Source organism: Macrotis lagotis, chromosome 1 (assembly GCF_037893015.1).
Source record: "Macrotis lagotis isolate mMagLag1 chromosome 1, bilby.v1.9.chrom.fasta, whole genome shotgun sequence".
Classification (NCBI taxonomy): Eukaryota; Metazoa; Chordata; class Mammalia; order Peramelemorphia; family Peramelidae; genus Macrotis; species Macrotis lagotis.
This window is the reverse complement of record NC_133658.1, coordinates 143,062,172-143,078,396: the sequence shown is the minus strand read 5'-3', so window position 1 is coordinate 143,078,396 and position 16,225 is coordinate 143,062,172. Positions and strand designations below refer to the sequence as shown.

At 37.6% G+C, this 16,225-nt stretch overlaps 1 long non-coding RNA gene across 1 annotated transcript in view; it reads left to right on the top strand.

Moving 5' to 3' along the window:
* Positions 1–16,225, top strand: part of LOC141504180 (uncharacterized) — a 404,260-nt gene that overhangs the window by 338,778 nt on the left and 49,257 nt on the right. The gene's annotated exons all lie outside the window — the stretch shown is intronic.

Below are 16,225 nucleotides of genomic sequence, written 5' to 3'. Positions count from 1 at the left end.
GTATATAGCACGTAACATATTAGCAGTTGTTTAATCAATTATTTGCCAGATTTGGGGAGCACACATATGTCATTAGTAGTTATTTACCAAATTTGGAGGATATGCACACATCATTGCCAAACTATTTGCAAATACTTTTCCAATTACAGAGAAAGAACTTATATAGAAATTTCTTAACCACACAATATGTGGTTAAAACAGATTTGAGTTTATCATGCTAAGTTAACATACTTAATTCAATTATACCATCAGCATTGTTCTTTCACTTCTTTAATCTTCCTCTTATTCATGACTTGACTTAAAATCCTACTATTATTTTTCTTTCCTTGGAACTTCTCATCAACTTCATCTTTTTTTAAAGATGTAGTGTCATGAAATTACACCATTATTTTATATTTACCCTAAATTCTCTGTCCCTTGCTTCTGTCTTCCATACAAGTCTTTAAAAAATCTTAATTGATGAGTTACCTATCTCTCCCCATCTAAATTCTTCTTTATCCAAGCTATCTGTGTTAATAAAATAACATGGGATCAAATAATTTGCTTCAGAGATACAAGGTAGAGGAGATAGTACTATATGCACTTACAATGAAAAAAAAGATGTGATGTTTTAAGTGGATTGCAAACTCAGTAACAGCAGTATAACATGGTAGAAAAGAAAGGTAATGTATTCTTATTTTGTATTAAGAGAGATATAGTTTCAAGAACTTGTGAAGTAATAGTTTCTTTGTACTCTATCCTGGTCTAAGTATATCGGTCCAATTCTTGGCATTGCATTTTTTAGAAAAATGATATTGAAAAGTTGGAGAGGAGAATAGTTATGATAAATAATAGGAAATCTTTAGCTCAGAGAAGAGAAAAATCTAGGTATAATCAGCTACTTGAAGGACTCATGGAAAAGAGAGAGTAGACATTGTTCTTTGTGCCAGAGGTCAGTTCTAGGAGTAATAGGTGGAAATTACAGAAAAGATCACAAATAGCACTATTCCAAAATGGAATGGACTTCCCGTAGCTACCTTACCATTTGTCAAATATGTTTTAGGAGGAATTTATGTTCAGATACTGGTTGGACTAAGTTCCCTTTCACTTTGTGATTCTCTGATTCTAAATTTATATAAGGACACATTTTATAGCATCAAAGTTGTTAACATGATAATGCTTATATTTGTACTCTTTCAGATTTGACTCATGAAGAGCTGGGCTATTTTGATTAATTTTGGCCTAAAATATTGATTTTTTTTGTTTTTTTTGTTTTAATAAAAATGTAGATAGAGGAGTCTGACTCTTATGTCATTCTCAATCTGTAATGCTTAAGACCCTCTGATCAGATCCAGGGTGGCCAATCTGGAATCTTGGGTATAGGGTTCAACAAAACCTCCTGTGTGACCCTTGTTGCAAGTATGTAACAAACAAACAAAAAAGATTGTGATTATAAATTATAATAGTGACAAGAAATCCTATGTCCTTTAAAAGACCTAAAATCAAATTACATTGTAGAGACACATAAATAATGCAAACACATATTGGATCTGTTCCACATAACAAATGAATTAAGTATTAAAATTTTGAAGAAAAAAGTTATGATCCTTTGTCAATGTCACTAGTGAATTGTCTCCTTCCTATCGTGAGAGTGCCACCCTACCTCCAATCTTTTTCTAATTCATCCATCTACTTCACAATAATCCAGTTCCTAAATGAGAGTGAATAATTATTTTCCATTTTATTACTCAATATCCCAAAGAAAGAAGCTTTTACAGAACACAGAACTCTGAATGAGAAATATTTTGTATGGGGAAAATTCTTCATTTAGCTTACCCTCAAAATCTCTTGCTTGAACTTTAAGTTTTTGCACAGTAGAACTTCAGAGTTAATGTGGAGAATGAATGAAAAAAGATATTACCTCCACCAGGAATTTTTTTTATCTTTGACAGTCTTTTAATGCTTTCAGATATGGATTACTGCTTTCATTCTATCAGACATAAAGAGGCAGTATGGTGCAGTGGAAAGAAATGAAAGGGAATCAAAAGATGAATTCAAATCCTACCTCTGACTTTTGCTAGTTGTGTCATCTCTATGCTTCAGTTTCCTCATTTGCAAAACAGAAATGATAATTCCTGTAGTAATTCTTTCATAGGGGCATTTGGAGACTCAATTAAGGTAATGTATATTCAATGCTTTGTATTATATATGTGTCAGATATTTATTTTTCCCTGCTACTTTACCACATGGATCTTTCTTCTTTTTATCTCCCAAAACTCGCAGCTACAGCTCAATTATTTTTCTTTCAAATCCACATCAACCCCATGCTTTTATCCTTCTGTATGACCCTAGCAAGGTGAAGCATATCAGACTGTGAATTTACTGAGGATAGCAAGTGTATCTGACTTGTGAAAGATTTTATCCCCCTCCCCATTCTCGTAGCTGACAATAAGAAAAAAGTTACCATGAGCAGGATGAAGGCACTCTGACTTTTCTTCTTGTAGCTTTACGTTATTTTTGCTGTGATAGAGCATGGAGAAGAGAAAGGGTTTTGTTTTCTGCAGATCTGGATCTTCTGATTAACACTTGATTATGCTCAGGAGGGAGAAGAAACCATCAAGGGCAAGTTAGGAAACTGTGGCAGTTGGGATCTTTCCCTTTTCTAAGGAAATTAGGCCAAGGCACCTCTGCCTTTTCTCATGAAAGCCTTTGAGTTGTTTGAGTTGACTATTTTAGTAACTTTGAATCTAAGGTGGGAGGGAGGACTTGAAGGCAGGCATATGACTTCACTAGCTGTTTTGCATAAATCTAATTTCCCCGGGAAAACAGAATCCTTCTGAAGTTGTTGAGGTCAGGCACAGTGAGGCAGGCAAAGACAGTCCTGTCCCAGCTGGGGAGGAAATAGCATTTACATAGTGTTTATTCATTCTTCAAGGTCAATTACAAAGAATCCTTGGGCTTTAGAAATTTTCCCTGTTTATTTAGGTGTGGTAACAAAATGGTTCTCAATTGTGGTAATGATATTCTGAACCTTTTGGTTCTTCTGGTCTCCCAGCGGATGTACGATAATATATTTCTTGAACTGGGTCGAGAAATGTTAAAAGATTACAATGTAGAGGTAATTTGACCATTTTCAAACCTTTAATCACATGGTTTTGAAGGAAAGGGGGAAAGAGACAGATTATGAAAGAGAATTAAAGAGACAGACAGATGAAAAAATTTCCAATGGATCAGTCACGTATATACTAGGCGCTGAAGATTAGAGTTTAAAAAAATGAAACAATCCCTGCTTTCAAGGAGCTTACATCCTAATGGGGAAGAAAGCAAGTGTATGTTATACATAGTCATACATCCAGCTCTATCTATTCATCTATTCATCTATCCATCTATCCATTTATCTATCCATTTATCTTTGTTTCTTTGTTTCTTTCCTTCATTTGTATTTCCATTGATATGCATTGGTAGTTTTGTCAATCATGTTATTGCAAGATTTTCAGTTTTACAATTTTTTTCTTCCTCCTTCCTCCCGTCCTTCCTTCCTTCCGACCTTCCTTCCTTCCATCCTTCTTTCTTTCCTCTTTCCTTCCTTCCTTCCTTTTTCTCTCTATGTATGTATGTATTTAACTATTTACAAATAAATACATATTACATAAGGAAAATAAACACAAAGTAGTTGTATTTATACAACTATACACAACTATACAACAATTTATACAACAATATGTATTCAAAGGTACTTTGAAAAGGAGGGAATGTATCAGATGGTGGTGTGTTGGTGTAGATCAAAAAGGTTTCAAGGAAAAAGAAGACTGAGTCATATTTTAAGGCATGTAAGATAGTCTATTGCTGGACTGATCTCTTTATTAAGAAAAATGTATACCGCTGATACAATGTCACTGAAATTCCATTAAAAAAAATCAGTCTGACTCCATTGACCTGCTCTGGTGTCTTAAATTCACATCCCTGGAATAATCCCAGTGTGGCACTGGGAGGTTCCCTGCTCAAATGCAAGTATGTTACCAGCAGAAGGCTGTCAAATTAACTTATTAAATCTTTAGACTTCCTTAGCCTACCATCAGAAACCAAGTCTGAAAGAATGGTAAATAGAAGAGAGAAGTTATAATCTTCAGCTCTAAAGTGATTAATCTTACTGTTTGGTAACCGGTATAGATGAAATCTTAATCTGTGTTAAGTTCTGTGAATGACATTTTAGAAAGACACAAAATGGAGTATATTCAGAAGATGACAAACACAATAGTAAGAGATATGAAGACTATGTCATTCAGGAAATGATTGTAGGAACTTGAGACCCTTAGACTAGGGAAAAGAAGCAATGGTATGGCACAATGAAAAGATCACTGGCTCTAGATTTGAGAAACCTAAGTTCAAATCTTGCCTCTGTTACTACTTGGGGGACATTGTAGAAGTCATCTGGCCTCACTTAATTTCCTAATCTATAAAATAAGGAGGTGGGTTTGGACTAGATGACCTCAGAGTCTCTATTAACCCATAAGATCCTATAATACTTGGAAGGGGTGTGTGTGTGGGGGGGGTGTGGAGAGAGAGAGAGAGAGAGAGAGAGAGAGAGAGAGAGAGAGAGAGAGAGAGAGAGAGAGAAAGTCCTTTAACCTTTTTTATATTTAATATTTATTTATTCTCATTTTGTGCAAATAATGTTTTTATACATTAATAAAATACTCTTGTTTAAGAGTAAACAAAATGCCCCTCCCCCAAAAAATATAGATTCCCTTGAGCAATAAAGTAAAGGGGAGAGAAAAAAATTAAAATTAAAAAAAATAATAGTAATAATTGTAGTTATAGCCAGGTGCTGTAATGGATGGAGCACCAGCCCTGGAGCCATGAGCACCCGAGCCCACATCTGGCCCCATACACCCAACAATCACCCAGCTGTGTGACATGAAAGCCACCCTGACCCCACTGCCCTGCAAAAACCAAAAAATAAATAAATAAATAAATAAAAGACCTAAAATAAAATAAAATAGTAATAATAGTAGGGGCAGCTGGGTGGCAGACAGAACATTGGCCCTTGAGCCAGGAGCACCCAGGTCCAAATCCGGCCTCAGGCACCCAAGGATCACCCTGCTATGTGGCCCCAGGCAGGCCACCCAGCCCCATTTGCCCTGCACCGCCCCAAAAATAATAATAATAATAAAAATGTGCTTCAGTCTTTGTTCCAACACCAACAACTCTGTCATGGGTGGATCACATTCTTTATGGTAAGCCCATCACAAAAGTTACTTCCGTATTTTTCCACTGTTGCCATTGCTGATGGCAACTCCCTCCTTTTGCATTTCTCCACTACCATGTACTATATTTTCTCTCTCCTTTCACTCTGACTCTGCTGTAGGGTAGCTGAGTGGTGCAGCAGACAGATCCATGGCCCTGGGGCCAAGAGGCCCTGAGCCCCCATATCACCCCTTAGGCCCAGCACCCGGACAGGCCTTCCAATCCCAGCCCCTTGCAAGAAGTAAAAAAAGAAAATGTGTTATATCTGACCACTTTTCCCCCATGGCCCATCCTTTCCTCCATCACTCACATACCCCACCTTCCCCTGTCCCCTTCTCTCCTTCTTACTCCAGATGTCTATATCCCATTGAGTATATATACTGTTTCCTCTCCTAGCCACCTCTGATGAGAGCAAAGATTCCCTCATTCCCCCTTGCCTTCCCCCTTCCATATCATTGCAATAGCTCATTGTAATAAAGAAATATCTGATTATATGAAATATCTTGGCCTATTCCCCCTCTCCTTTTTCTTTCTCCCTTACATTTCCGCTTTTTTCTATTGACTCCATTTTTACACCATATTTTATCTTCAAATTCAACTTTCTCCTGTGCTTCAACTATTAAAAGCTCCTTCTACCTGCTCTATTAACTGAGAAGGTTCATATGAGTATTATCAGTGTCATTTTTCTATGAGGAATACATGCAGTTCATCATCATTAAGTCCCTCATATTTTCCCCTTCTCTTCCAATCTCTATGCTTCACCTGAGTCCTGTATCTGAAGATCAAACCTTCTGTTCAGCTCTGGCCATTCTAACAGGAACATTTGAAATTCCTCTGGTTCACTGAAAGTCCATCTTTTTCCCTGCAAGAGGACAATGAGTTTGGCTGGGTAGTTGATTCTTGGTTGCATTCTAAGCTCTTTTGCCTTCCGCTATATTATATTCCAAGCCCTATGAGCTTCCAATGTAGCTGCTGCTAAGTCCTGTGTGATCCTGACTGTAGCTCCATGGTATTTGAATTGTGTCCTTCTGGCTGTTTGTAATATTTTCTCTTTAACTTGGGAGTTCTGGAACTTGGCTATAATATTCCTAGGGGTTGGTTTTTTGGGATCTTTTTCTCGGGGGGATCGGTGGATTCTCTCCATTTTTATTTTGCCCTCTGCTTCTAGGATATCAGGGCAATTTTCCTATAGTAATTCTTTGAAAATGATGTCAAGGCTCTTTTCCTGATCATGACTTTCAGGTATTCCAATAATTTTAAAATTATCTTTCCTAAATCTGTTTTCCATATCAGTTGTTTTTTTCAATGAGATGTTTCACATTTTCTTCTAATTTTTCATTTTTTTGGTTTTGAAGTATTGAGTCCTGATTTCTCGTAAATTCATCAATCTCCCTGTGTTCTATTCTTTGTTTGAAGGATTTATTTTCCTCAGAGAGTTTTCTTATCTCTTTTTCCATCTGGCCAATTTTGCTTTTTAAAGCATTCTTCTCCTCAATAACTTTTTGAACTGTCTTATCCATTTGACCTAAACTGGTTTTTAGCATGCTATTTTCTTCAGCATTTTTTTGGATTTTCTTAACTAAGCTGCTGACTTCATTTTCATGTTTTTCCTGCATCTCTCTCATTTCTTTCCCCAGTTTTTCTTCTAACTCCCTCATTTGATTTTCAAAGTCTTTTTTGAGCTCTTTCATAGCCTGAACCCAATTTCTGTTTTTCTTGGAGTCTTTAGATGCTGGAGCTTGTGCTTTTTCTATCTTCATATTGAGTGTTTTGATCCTTCTTGGGCTCATATGCAAAATATTTCTCAATGGTGTTCCTCTTATTTCTCTGCTTGCTCATTTTCCCAGCCTAAGCCTGTTTTAGGGGTGCTTCCTGAGCTTCTGGGACACTCCCACAAGGATCTCAGCATGTGAGGCTCTGTCCTCCCTCCTGGTCAGTGAATGACCATATGCGCCCCCCCCTGCCATGGTGCTGAGGTGGGGGGGCCTGCTCTTGGGGGGCATAGACTGGCATCAGGATCTAAATGTGGTCAGAGCCCCAGAGTCCTATTCCAGGGGCAGAGCTCGGCAGTCTCTCTCTCTTCACTCCCCTCCCTAGGTTCAATGGGCTCATGCCCTGGGGGCTCCTGCTTACTGGCTCAGCCTGCTTCTCTGTTTCCTGGACCTGGACTGTGGTGGCCAAGTTGCTTGCTGTGTGCCCTGAGGGCTGGGCTTCACCTGCTCATTCTGGCAGAGGTCCCAGCTGTTCCCCCAATTTGTGCTTGGTGCTCCCCGGGGCATAGGTCAGGAAACTCCCCCACTGCTGTGAGCTGCAGCTCCCAGCACCCTGGGGCTGCCTCCGGAAGGCTGAAGTTCTTTTGCTCTGGCGGGCCACCCCTCTGGTGGGCTGCCCCTTCAACCCTGGGGAGCAGAGCCTTTCTGCTCTTTTTCAGGTTACCTTGAGTAGGAGAACTGCCTCCCTGGGTCCCTCCGTGGGTTCTGTCTCTCGAAAATTTAGTTAGAGCCCTTAGTTTTGAAGATTTATGAGAGAGTGCCTAGGACAGGATCCATTCTTGTCGCCATCTGGCCTCCGCCCAAGTCCTTAAACATTTGAAAGGATTTCACATGGAAGAAAGATTAAATTTACTTGCTTCAAGCATAGATCAAGAACATATAGAAGATTTCATAGAGGTAGATTTAAGTTTGATATGGCTCTCTTGCCATTTTCTGACTTCTCCAGTTTCCTTCAAGTGCCATCTAAATCCTACCTTTCACAAGAAACTTAGTCTACTTCCCCTTAATGCCTAGTGCCTTTTCTCTGTTAATATATCTGATTCATCACATATATGTGTATACAAAGACATACACACACACACACACACACACACACACACATATATATATATGCACACATGCATACCCATATATGTGTTGTGATATATGTGTATAATATGTGTTTATAGTTTGTATATAGTTACATATCTTTCCCTTCATTAGATTGTGATCTCTTTGAGAGCAGGGACTGTTTTTTAAATTTTTTCTTTCTATCCCCAATGCTTATGAAAGTGTCTGCTACAAAGAAAATACTTATTAAGTGCTTGGTGACTTAAACTGACTGAAAAATGAACCAAAAAATTATAAAGGACTGATTTGGGGAGTAGGTCCATTTCTTCTCTTTGAAATCTTTTGAGCTGAGGCTAAATGACCACAGATTCAGAATGTAGTAGAAGAGATTCAAAGTGAAATGTCACATAGGTTCCTAGTTCACTTCTTTTATTCTAATATCTCCCTGATCTAAAACATCCTACATGCCATCACAAAATTAAACTTCCTAAAATAATAACTTCATGGCCCTATCCTTCTAGGGCTTCTATGACATCACACTGCAATAGGATCATATCTCAACTCTTTGCCTACAAGACTCACCAATCTTCTGATGCCAGCATTCCCCCCTTATAAAAGCATTATTCTTTATTCCTCTACTGAACCCCATTCTCCAGTAACATTGATATTCTCAAGAATATCTTATTGATTTTTCAATATATCCCTTTTCCATGCATTCCATTCCACTTCCTCTGCCATTTAATTCCCATCCCACTCCCTCCTCTTGCATCATTCAAGGTATAACTTAAGCCCTATCTGTTCCATGGAGGCTTCTCTGACAATAATAACAACAGTAAGGTACATACATTTAGTGATCTTGAGTTTTCAAAGTGCTTTAGAAATGTGATTTCATTTAAACTTCACAATATCACTATGATGCAGTTATTAAAAATATTATTTCCCTTCTAAATTTGAGAAAATTGAGACCCAGAAGTACCAAATAACTTGACCTTTATTAATAAGAATCACAGGAATAATTTGAATTCAGATATTCCTTACTCTAAATCCATTAATCTCTCTTTTATGTAACTTTCAAGTGACATTTCCTTCCTCTGATATCTTTCACTAATCATTTATACCATTTATTTGACATTTAGATTGCATTGCTAGTTATTTATTATGTGTGCATATATTTCTCAACAAAACCCAATATTTTATATTGGTGCTCTCCATAACCAAAATACTTAGTAGGTACTCAATGAACATTGAGTGTTGACATATAATTTTACATTGGTTGAAAACAAGAGGTGCCAGGTTGAGATTTACTAACACCTCAAAGAGTACTAGGTGAGTTTGACTTCATGAAGTCAGAGGGTAAGGGAGTCACTCTCAGTCCCAAATCTAGGGTCATGCCAGGGGTTGCCTTTGAGAGCACTCTATAATATATTAATAGGTTGGCTTCATTTTAACAGGCCAGATTACAGGTATAGAGGACTGAAATGGAAAGGGGGGGGTGTTGTTTGAGTTAACATTTTTTCTATCAGGGAAGTTAATAGGAGGTAACCTGTATAAAAAAACAAAAGCAAGAGGGCTGACCAAGGTCTAAAGCTACAGGTTAGCCATATCATGTGTAGAATTCAAGAGGAAAAAAAGAATAATGTGGCATAAAATCAGACAAGAGTCAAAGTAATTGAATGTCCCTGTTAGATTTCCCCATATGTATCAGCGAATCATTCATTATGATAACACTATCTTTTTTTTTTTTTTTTTTGGCCTATAGAGTTTAGGGTCAATATTTCAACTCCACTCTAACCTGTTCTGCAGACTAAGTTCAGGAATGGACAGTTCCTGGTCTCACTTGTAGTAGGCATTGATTCTGAAAGAAAGGAGGGTACTTTGCAAGGAAACATTGAAAAACATACTTTTCTTATTTTGTGGCTTTATTGGAAGCTGGAACCATTTGGAACATGCAATAGCTTTCTGCTGCTTCAGTGGGAATTGGTCTAATCTTTAATGGAAATGTGGAAGAACCTAAGCAGCATGTTTTCCTGGTGTCTTCTTGTTCTCTGTGGTAAGAACAATTCTTTCTGGGAAAGGCACCACAATCTCCCCTGTTTACAATCATTCAGGCACAGCCACTGGAGAGCCCACAGGGCTTTGAGTCATTTGCCTGTGAGTTTTGAGGGTCATCAAAGCAGTCCAGTGGAAAAACCAGTAAACGCCTCCATTCTGCTTCAATGAGCTCCATGAGGATTTGGAACATTCTGGCTCAGGGGGAAATACACCAGAGCTTGTCAGAAAAAATAATTCAGGCAACACAGCTCCTGGGTCCTGATGGCCTTTGTCAAAGAGTCTAAGTTAAGTGAGCAGGTGGCCAATTCTTGAAGTCCTTTGAAAACAAACACAAACAGCAGGGGGCAAATAAAAACCATGAATATCACAGTGATCAAATTAGCCATGGAAGTTAGAATGATGGGGTACAGTATTCCTCCGTAACACCCTGGCAATGTCCTGCACTCTGGCAGTGTTCTTTCTGCCCTTGGGTTCCTACCTTCCTCACATTCAAATTCATGTTAATCTTCAAAACAGAGCAAAATCTCTAAGAGGTAGCTGAAGTGTAGCTGAAAGAACATTATCCTGGCAGCAGAGGACCTGTTTGCACATTTCAATTCTGGGTAAACTATTATAGCTTTCCTCATCTCAGTTGCCTTATTTTTTCACTATAGGTGATATTATTATATGTAAGGATTATATGAACCTTAAGATACTTTCCATTTCTAAAATTCTAAGATCTAGTCATCAAAATCTAGAAATTGATCCATACCATGCTTTCAGAGGTCTTCTCTCTTGAACTTTTCATCTTCAATTCTCTTTTTATACCCTGCCCCATTCCCCATTCCTCTTATATTTCTTGCTTTCTGTCATTCTTCTTGCTCCTTCTCCCCCCCATTCTCTCATTCTGCCTAGATTCTATCCCTCTATCTCTGTCTCTCTGTCTTTGACTCTCTCAATACACAAACACATACATATACACACATACAACCCCCTCCCCAAAGCTTTCCACCTACAAACCTTTGTGTACATCTAATATAATGCTTCAACATAAATTGTAGTTTGCTAGGTATTGTGTTACTTTGCATTTGCAAATGTTGCTTTCTGATATTTGTGCTTACACAAAGCTTTCCCCATTATATCACAGACTCTGTTAATGATCATAGGGCTTAGAGCTGAAAAGGACCTTGGAGATACGCCATCACACAGTGTGGTGCACTGATACAAGTGTGGATTTGGAATCAGAGGATTTGAGTTTGATTCTGATTCTGTTATTTTCTGCCCATGTGGCCTTAGGTAAAGCAATTCCCTTCTCTGAACCCCAGTTTTCCCATTTATGAAATGAGGAAAGTGAACCACATAGACCATTGCTAAGATCTCTTCCAGTTCCAAATTCTGTGCTGTAGATCCAATCTGTTCATTTAATAGTTGAGGAAACTGACACCCAGAGAAGGTAAGTAAGGTACTCAAGGTTGCTAAGATAATTAATAGAAGATATAGGAAGGCATTTTATCTTTCATTCCTTTTTATCTCAAAATTCTCCTCCTTTCCATATTTCAAGTACTTGTAGGAGCCAAGCATACCCCCCCCACCCTTCCACTTGTTTTTCAGACTCTGAGCAAATCATTGAGCCCTTCTGTAAAAGGAGCAGATTGGTATTTGCAAACTGCCAACCTCACAGTATAGGTAGGAGGAACGGAGATTGAGATAATGGATTTGAAGTGGTTTTAGCTCCTACCAGAAAAGAAAATATGGTTTATAAATACACATCAGAAGTAGCTAGGATCCAACCCATTGGGATTCAAAAACTGACCCTAGGAACCAGTCTTGGATTTTAGTCCTGGCTCAAGATTGACATATTTATGTGACTTTAAGCAAATCAATTTACCTCCCTGTGCCTCAATTTTATTGGCTCTACAACAGGGAAAATTGTTCCTTCACTCTCTATACATCTCAGGAATGTTATGAGGCTGAATGAGGTAAGTAGGAAGCTGCTAAAATGTTGGGGGTGGGATGGGGAAGGAGAAAAAATTTATAAATGAAGACTGTTGTTTTCTTTCTTGTTAGGAAATGCAACATCCTGTATTATTTCTCCTAAGGAGCATAGGGCATTTTATCTCTTTCATCTTCACTATCACAGTGGGAGATAGGTGGGTGGAGAAATGTCAGTCCTTATAAATATGTTATTGGTAAATAATGATAGTGTTTCCAAAAAAGCAGAAGAAAGGACTGTTGCTTAGTTGATTCCTAGGGTTGGTTATTTCACTTTTGTTCTACACTTGTGTAAAGCCTGATTCAAAACAAAATACATGTTGAGAGCATTACCTGGCATCTGAGTTGTAACGGTCATGTCTAGGAGTCCCAGACTTGAGTCAGAACCCTGAGTTTGCCATTTACAAGTTGTTCAGATTTAGGCAATCTGATTCTTCTTTCTAAGTTTCACTTTCTTCTTGACTTTTTGTATAGATTAAGATTGACAATGGAGCATAATAAAAGTAATCATAATACTAATTGACAATTATGTAATCTCTTGAGTTTTGCAAAGCATTCTATTTACATGTATTTGAACCTCTGTGAATATAGATATAGGTATTATTGTACATTTTTCAGAGGTAAGTTAAAATCCTTCCTCATCCTAGACCACCCAGTTATTAAGTATGAAGTATTTGGACACATGTCATTCATCTACTGACTTCAGGGCCCTAACAACTTCTCCTTAGAGTTGGAAATCTAGGATTGAGTCAAGAATTTGCTTCTTACTAGCTGTATGACTTTGTGTGACCTAATTTCTTCAACTTTAAAATGAGGGTATTGACCTGGATAACTTCTGTGAACCCTTCTATTTATAAAACCTGATGATTCTAAAACTTGGACCACTGTCTTGCCTGGAAAGAGGGAGGATACAGACAGGAAAGCACCTTGTCAAGTACCACAGAAATTTGAACAATATTATTATTATCTGATGGAGACCCAGAGCACGATCAGCTGGAGAAGGAATTTTTGCCCACTTTTCATTCCATCATTGAGGTTGTTGTCTTGCACATTGTATGTTCTCAGTAAAATATTTGTTTGACTTGGGTTGACTATATCTGGGTCTTGGTCTTTAGATGAGGTTCTGAACAACTAGGCAGCTACTACTCAAACTCATTGGTGTGTGATGCCAACATTTAGGACTTTTTGTAAGCTTGGCAGCACTTGGACCTGCTGGCAATTTTGCCATCTGTCAGACATGAAGACTGTGACCTGTTGGACTCTAATTCCCAGTATGTAGTAAGATTGAAATGCTTTCCAAGGTTGATTCCCTTGGGATAACAAGAGGGAACCAAGTGACTCTAGGCAAGCATAATGTAGATTTGTTTGGAGATAGGACCTGTGGTTGGTCAAGAATCTTTTGAACTAGGGAATATTGTACAGGCATGAAGAAACCCTAATCCTTCCATCTTTCATATAAATCCCTGTGTCTCCAAAACATCAGCTGCCCGAGGATCATTAAAGAACTGAAAAAAAATCTCCTTATCAGTAAGACATTTTTTAAAAATTTTTTTTTGCAATGCAAATGGGATTAAGTGACTTGCCCAAGGCCACACAGCTAGGTCTGAGTGTCTAAGTGTCTGAGGCCGCATTTGAATTTAGGTATGGCTGACTCCAGGGCCATTGTTCTATCCACAGTACCACCTAGCAAGAAAAATTTTAAACTGCTTATTTTTATTAAAATATTTTTTAAAATTAATTATTTATTTTTTGATTGTTTTCTTTTTAAATTTTAAGTTCTAAATTTTCTCCTTGACACCCCCACCCACTGACAAAACAAGCAATATATCAGTTATGCATTAGAGATAATGCAAAATACATTTTCTTGCTTTTTTAAAAGTAAGAGAAAATACTTCAATTGGTACTCAGAATTCATCAATACTCTCTCAGAGTATTCATCAGTACTCTCTTTTTTCATCATGAACCCTTTGGAATTATCTTGGATTGTTGTAGCCAAGGTTCAACTGTCTTTCACAGCTGATCATCATTACAATATTACTATTATTGTCATTCTGATTTCCCAGTTCTTTTCATTTCACTTTGCACCAGTCCATATAGGTCTTGCCATATTTTACAGAAACCACCCTCCTCTTCATTTCTCAAAGCACAATTGTAATCCATCACAGTCAGGTGCCACAATTTGCTCATCCATTACCCAATAGATAAACATTCTCTTGATTTCAAATTCTTTTCCACCACAAAAAGAATTGTTAAATATTTTTGTACTCATGTACCTTTTCCTTTTATTTTGCTCTTTTTGCAATATAGACCTAGCAGTGTCATATTACTGGATCAAGCAGTATACACAGTTGGCCCTCCCTTTGGGCCTAGTTTCTAATTGTTCTCCAGAATAGTTGAATCACTACACCACCAATAATTCATTTGTGTACCTATTTTTCACAAGGAATTATTTTTTCCCCAGAGTGGAAAAATTGTGATCCAAACATTTCCTGGTGCTCTTGGCCATTTGGTCAAATTAATAATTGTTTGTTGAAGGCAGCAAAGTATAATTAAAAGATGCTGGGTATAGAGTCTGCAAAGACTCCACAATAAATCTGGGTATAAATTCTAGTCCCAATATTTCCATTCTTGGGAAAAATTTCTTAATCTCTATGAACCTCATTTTCCTATCAGTAAAATGGAATAATTCTACCATTTCCTTGTGAGAAGGAAATTACTTTTTCAAAACTAGGAATATTTTGTGAATTTTTGATTATTGCTGGTTGAACTGACTATCCCTAAACTTAAAAATTAGCATGAGGCATCATGGACTCAAGAGTATTGAAACTGAGATCAAACTGGTAAAAATGAGGGTATCATGTAGTGAAGATTTTTGTCTTTTGAGTGCTTTTCCCTCACCCTTCATTAGGAAAGATGGGATCTCTTTAGCAATCATATCTGTCATTTGAAGTCTTTTCTTCTAATTTCTCAGTTAACAGGAATTTATTTTCCTGTGGTTATGGTCAGTATCTTGTCATTCCAAATACTACTTTTGGAAAGTCTGGAGATGTTAAGGGAAGAAAAACAGTGACAAAGGGTTCAAGGAAATAAACCTTTCCTCACTGTAAAAACTGTTAGCTGCCAGCAGATGGGTCCTAGAGCAACCTGAGGCAGAAATCTTCAATTGAAAATTTAAAGGCTACTCTATGCTTGCTGGAGGAAAAGATTTCAGATATTGCTCATGTAGGCTATCATTCTCTGGGGAAACAGGGATCTGTTGTAAACTGTGAACCTGTAATCCCAGACTCAGTTTTGGTTTAATCACGTTAGGTATGCACTAAGTGGATATACTTAACTAATAACAGCAGGAGGATTTCTGTAATTTTATAAAATTTCAAAACATTTACAGAAATGAATGTCCTGGTAGTTAGACAGTAAAATTCCTTAAGAAAATAAATAGGTGAAACTGAAGACCTACTAATGTCCAATGTAGATTGTTGGGAGTAGTAGAAGCAACAAATAATGCTAACAAATGTTTGGAGGAAGAAAAAAATAAGTAAGCAGAAGTGGAATAAAAGTTATCTTCAGTAATATCAAAGACTGGAGAGTGGGGACCAACACAGTGACTGGCACTTTGGAAGATCTTAGTAATTCTTGCTGACAAAGGTAAGAATGCTATGTTGGTAACCTTGGGATAGTAAAAGCACCCCAGGACAGCCTTGAGCATATTTGTGGCTCCTCTAGAAAAAATATGAAAGTATCATAAAATCCTAGATTCTGAGTTAGAAGGGATCTTAGTGATCATCTAATCTAGCTTCCTTGTTTCAAAGATGGGGAAACTGAGGCTCAGGATTTAAATGATTAGCTCATGGTCACACAGCTAATACCGGTCAGAGGATGGATTGGAACTCAGTTCTTTTATGCTTTCAAATTAGGACTTTATGAACTAGGTCATAAAAGCTTTGATTCTGTCCCAGGGGAAGGATTATTGATATTATAGACATATTGTACAACATATACATACACACTTAGGCATAATGGATGGAGTGCTGGGTTTGGAGTTAGGAAGACCTGAGTTCAAATCATGCCTCATATACTAGCTATTTGAACTTTGGTTTCCTCAACTATAAAATAATAGTGTTCATTTTTCAGGGTTGTTGTAAGGAGAACATGAG